The 6077-nt window shown below is 36.0% G+C and overlaps 1 non-coding gene across 1 annotated transcript; it reads right to left on the reverse strand.

Moving 5' to 3' along the window:
* Positions 1 to 4650: 4650 nt before the first annotated feature.
* LOC112780355 (small nucleolar RNA R71) lies at positions 4651 to 4758 on the reverse strand. The gene has a single exon (XR_003191198.1). It is a non-coding gene; the product is annotated as a small nucleolar RNA R71 (small nucleolar RNA).
* Positions 4759 to 6077: the final 1319 nt, after the last annotated feature.

Genomic DNA, 6077 nt, shown 5'->3' on the forward strand with positions numbered 1-6077 from the left:
GAAGTTCTATAGCTTCTGAAAATCCACTTTGAGTGCAGGGAGGTCAGAATCCAACAACATCTGCAGTCCTTCTTCAACTTCTGAATCTGATTTTTGCTCAGGTCCCTCAATTTCAGCCAGAAAATACTTGAAATCACAAAAAAACACACAAACTCATAGTAAAGTCCAGAAATGTGAATTTTAATTAAAAACTAATAAAAATATAATGAAAACTAATTAAATCATACTAAAAATAATGCCAAAAAGCGTATAAATTATCCGCTCATCAGTATCCCCAGCCCTATAAGAGACTCCTGCTGCAGAGACCAGATCCAAAACTAAGGCGGGGAAGGGTAGGTTACCCGCAATCTGTACGTGTCCCATGGCCTGCCGGATGTGTCTGGGTAAGTTGAGGGGCTGCTCTGTATGGATGCACCAGATGAGGACAGCCATGTTTGCAGTGATGGTGGACTCGTGAGTGCTCAAAAAGATATAGTGGGACATAATCTATGCCCACACGCGAGCCTCCAAGGTGAGTGCAGGAGCTGAAATGCTCTTAGGTCGAGTCCGATGCTGTCCGTAGATCCACTTGCTGCCAGGTTGTGCTATGACACCAAGGACACTATTCCAGTCAAACTGGAATGTCTGGCACTTGAAAGAGGCCTCTTGATAGGCGTCCCATCTCTGGGCTAGTGATGAGCGGATAATTTAGCTTTTTGGCATTGTTTTTACATAGTTTTCAGTATGATTTAGTTAGTTTTTAGTATATTTTTATTAGTTTTTAAATAAAAATCACATTTCTGGACTTTACTATTAGTTTGTGTGTTTTTCTGTGATTTCAGGTATTTTCTGGCTAAAATTGAGGGACTTGAGCAAAAATCAGATTTAGAGGTTGAAGAAGGACTGCATATGCTGTTGGATTCTGACCTCCCTGGACTCAAAGTGGATTTTCTAGAGCTACATAACTCCAAATGGCGCGCTCTCAATTGCGTTGGAAATTAGACATCCAGGGCTTTCCAGCAATATATAATAGTCCATACTTTGATTAAGGATAGATGACGTAAACTGGCGTTGAACGCCAGTTCGATGCTACATTTTGGAGTCAAACGCCAGAAACAGGTTGCAAAGTGGAGTTAAACGCCAGAAACAGGTTACAAACTGGCGTTCAACTCCAAGAAAGAGCTCTACACATATAAAGCTCAATGCTCAGCCCAAGCACACACCAAGTGGGCTCCGAAAGTAGATTTCTGCATCATTTACTCATTTCTGTAAACCCTAGTAACTAGTTTAGTATAAATAGGACTTTTTATTATCTTTGTAAGGGATCTTTGATTAGTTTTTATGCTATCTTAGACTTTCATGGGGGCTGGCCATTTGGTCTTGCCTGGACCATTATCACTTATGTATTTTCAAACGGTAGAGTTTCTACACACCATAGATTAAGGTGTGGAGCTCTGCTGTTCCTCATGAATTAATACAAAGTACACTGTTTTTCTATTCAATTCAAGCTTATTTCTATTCTAAGATATCCATTCGCACCCAAGAACATGATGAATGTGATGATTATGTGACGCTCATCATCATTCTCACTTATGAACGCGTACCTGACAAACACTTCCGTTCTACATGCAAACAAGCTAGAATGAATATCTCTCAGATATCTAATACAGAGGACCGAGTCCGAGATATTAGAATCTTCGTGGTATAAGTTAGAACCCATGGATGGCCATTCTTGAGATCCGGAAAGTCTAAACCTTGTCTGTGGTATTCCGAGTAGGATCTGGGAAGGGATGGCTGTGACGAGCTTCAAACTCGCGAGTGCTGGGCGTAGTGACAGACGCAAAAGGATAGTAAATCCTATTCCAGTATGATCGAGAACCGACAGATGATTAGCCATGCAGTGATAGTGCATTGGACCATTTTCACATAGAGGATGGGATGTAGCCATTGACAACGGTGATGCCCTACATAAAGCTTGCCATAGAAAGGAGTAGGAATGATTGGATGAAGACAGCAGGAAAGCAGAGGTTCAGAAGAACAAAAGCATCTCTATACGCTTATCTGAAATTCTCACCAATGAATTACATAAGTATCTCTATCATAATCTATGTTTTATTTATCTTTTAATTATTAAAACTCTATATCCATTTGAATCCGCCTGACTGAGATTTACAAGGTGACCATAGCTTGCTTCAAGCCGACAATCTCCGTGGGATCGACCCTTTCTCACGTAAAGTTTATTACTTGGACGACCCAGTGCACTTGCTGGTCAGTTGTGCGAAGTTGTGACAAAGAATTAAGATTATGAACGTGCGTATAAAGTTTTCAGTGCCGTTACCAAGGAATGGAACCGTCACGATTTCTGCGCACCAAGTTTTTGGCGCCGTTGCTGGGAATTGTTCGAGCTTGGATAACTGACGGTTCATCTTGTTGCTCAGATTAGGTAATTTTACTTTAATTTTAAGATTTTTATTTTTATTTTTATTTCTATTTTCGAAAAAAAGTTTTTCAAAAAAATTTTTTTTTTTAAAAATAAATTATTCTATGTTCTTCAGAATTTTTAAGAATGAGTTCTAGAGTTTCAGATGATGCTTTTATCATCACAAGAGTCAGTTGATTCCTATCAATTTGGCTGTTGTATGTAATGTCTTGCTAAAGCTTGTTCTGCCCTGTCTAATCTCTTTAGACTGAAGCTTTAGACTAACATTGCATGATTCTTGGAATCTTTGTTAAAAATTTTGAGTTTCTTATTTTCTTTTTCCAAATAATTTACGAAAAACCCAAAAAAAATTTTAACAAAATCATAAAACCAAAAATATTTTGTGTTTCTTGTTTGAGTCTAGTGTCAAATTTTAAGTTTGGTGTCAATTGCATGTTTTAACTTTTCCCTAAAAATTTTTGAAAACTCATGCATGATGTTCTTCATGATCTTCAAGTTGTTCTTGGTAAGTCTTCTTGTTTGATCTTTAAAATTTCTTGTTTTGTGTCTTTTCTTGTTTTCCATATGCATTTTTGAATTATTAGTGTCTAAAGTTTGAAAATTTCTAATTTTGGTGTCTTGCATGTTTTTCTTTTCTTAAAAATTTCAAAAATAAGTCTTGATGTTCATCTTGATCTTCAAAGTGTTCTTGGTGTTCATCTTGACATTCAAAGTGTTCTTGCATGCATTAGTTGTTTTGATTCATAATTTTTATGTTTTGTTTCAATTTAGTGTTTTTCTCTCTCATCATTAAAAATTCAAAAATAAAAAAATATATCTTTCCTTGTTTTACTCATAAATTTCAATTTCAAAATTCTATCTTTTCAAATCTTTTTCAAAAATCAAATCTTTTTCATTTATTTTTATATATTTTTGAAATTTTTTTTTAAAGAAAAATTGATTTTCAAAATCTTTTTCCTATTCTTACTTCATATTTTCGAAAATCTCACTAACATTTAATTTTTAGATTCAAAAATTTCAAGTTGTTACTTGCCTATTAAGAAAGGTTCAATCTTTAAATTTTAAAAATCATATCTTTTAGTTTCTTATTAGTCAAGTAATCAACTTTAACTTCAAAAATCAAATCTTTTTAATTTTCTTTTCAAATCTTTTTCAAATTAAATTTTTCAATCATATCTTTCAATCATATCTTTTTCAAAATCAATTTCAAAATCTTTTCTAACTTCTTTTCTAACCTCTTGTCTTTTTAAATTGATTTTCAAATCTTTTATTAATCAATCCTTCTTTTTGTTTCAATCATATCTTTTTCAAAACTACCTAACTAATTCTCTCTCTTATTTTCAAAAATCACCTTCCTCTTTTTCAAAATTCATTTTTAATTAACTAATTATTTTAATTTTTAATTTTAATTTTAATTTTATTTCTTTTCTAATTTTTGAATTTTATTTTAATTTTAAATTAAAAACAAAAATATTTTTATTTTAATTTATTTTATTTTTGAAAATTCTTCTCTCTCACCTCCTTCTAATTATTTAATTATTTACTAACACTCCTCTTCATCTAAGAATTCGAACCTAATCCTCACCCTTGTGTTTGGATTCTCCATCTTCTATTCATATCTTCTTCTACTCACATAAAGGAATCTCTATACTGTGACATAGAGGATTCCATATTTTTTTTTCTGTTTTCTTCTTTTTCATATGAGCAGGAACAAGGATAAGAACATTCTTGTTGAAGCTGATCCTGAACCTGAAAGGACTCTGAAGAGGAAGCTAAGGGAAGCTAAAGCACAACTCTCTGGAGAAAATCTGACTGAAAATTTTGAAAAAGAAGGAGACATGGCCGAAAATAATAACAATGCAAGGAAGATGCTTGGTGACTTTACTGCACCTAATTCCAATTTACATGGAAGAAGCATCTCAATCCCTGCCATTGGAGCAAACAACTTTGAGCTTAAACCTCAATTAGTTTCTCTGATGCAACAAAACTGCAAGTTTCATGGACTTCCATCTGAAGATCCTTTTCAGTTCTTAACTGAATTCTTGCAAATCTGTGATACTGTTAAGACCAATGGGGTTGATCCCGAGGTCTATAGGCTTATGCTTTTCCCAGTTGCTGTAAGAGACAGAGTTAGAATATGGTTGGACTCTCAACCTAAGGATAGCCTAAACTCTTGGGATAAGCTGGTCACAGCTTTCTTAGCCAAGTTCTTTCCTCTTCAAAAGCTTAGTAAGCTTAGAGTGGATGTTCAAACCTTCAAACAGAAAGAAGGTAAATCCCTCTATGAAGCTTGGGAGAGATACAAGGAACTGACCAAAAGGTGTCCTTCTGACATGCTTTTAGAATGGACCATCCTGGATATCTTCTATGATGGTCTGTCTGAATTATCTAAAATGTCATTGGACCATTCTGCAGGTGGATCCATTCACCTAAAGAAAATGCCTACAGAAGCTCAAGAACTCATTGACATGGTTGCAAATAACCAGTTTATGTACACTTCTGAAAGGAATCCTGTGAATAATGGGACGCCTATGAGGAAGGGAGTTCTTGAGATTGATACTCTGAATGCTATATTGGCTCAGAATAAAATATTGACTCAGCAAGTTAATATGATCTCTCAGAGTCTGAATGGATTGAAGGAATCATCCAACAGCACTATAGAGGCATCTTCCAAAGAAGAAGCTTATGATCCTGAGAACCCTACAATAGCAGAGGTGAATTACATGGGTGAACCCTATGGAAACACCTATAATCTCTCATGGAGAAATCATCCAAATTTCTCATAGAAGGATCAACAAAAGCCTCAACAAGGCTTTAATAATGGTGGAAGAAACATGTTTAGCAATAGCAAGCCTTTTCCATCATCCACTCAGCAACAGACAGAGAGTTTTGAGCAGAATCCATCTAGCTTAGCAAATATAGTCTCTGATCTATCTAAGGCCACTTTGAGTTTCATGAATGAAATAAGGTCCTCCATTAGAAATTTGGAGGCACAAGTAGGCCAGCTGAGTAAAAGAGTCACCGAAACTCCTCCTAGTACTCTCCCAGGCAATACAGAAGAGAATCCAAAAAGAGAGTGCAAGGCCATTGATTTAACCATCATGGCCGAACCTACAAGGGAGGAAGAGGACGTAAATCCCAGTGAGGAAGACCTCCTGCGACGTCCAGTGATCAACAAGGAGTTCCCTCTGAGGAACCAAAGGAATCTGAGGCTCATCTAGAGACCATAGAGATTCCTTTGAACTCCTTATGCCATTCATGAGCTCTGATGAGTATTCTTCTTCTGAAGAGAATGAAGATGTCACTGAAGAGCAAGTTGGCAAGTACCTTGGTGCAATCATGAAGCTGAATGCCAAATTATTTGGTAATGAGACTTGGGAAGATGAACCTCCCTTGCTCATCAATGAACTGAGTGATCTGGATCAACTGACATTGCCTCAGAAGAAACAGGATCCTGGAAAGTTCTTAATACCTTGTACCATAGGCACCATGACCTTTGAGAAGGCTCTATGTGACCTTGGGTCAGGGATAAACCTCATGCCACTTTCTATAATGGAGAAACTGGGAATCTTTGAGGTGCAAGCTGCCAGAATCTCATTAGAGATGGAAGACAACTCAAGAAAACAGGCTTATGGACAAGTAGAGAACGTGCTAGTAA

The sequence above is a fragment of the Arachis hypogaea genome, chromosome 19 (assembly GCF_003086295.3).
Source record: "Arachis hypogaea cultivar Tifrunner chromosome 19, arahy.Tifrunner.gnm2.J5K5, whole genome shotgun sequence".
Lineage (NCBI taxonomy): Eukaryota > Viridiplantae > Streptophyta > Magnoliopsida > Fabales > Fabaceae > Arachis > Arachis hypogaea.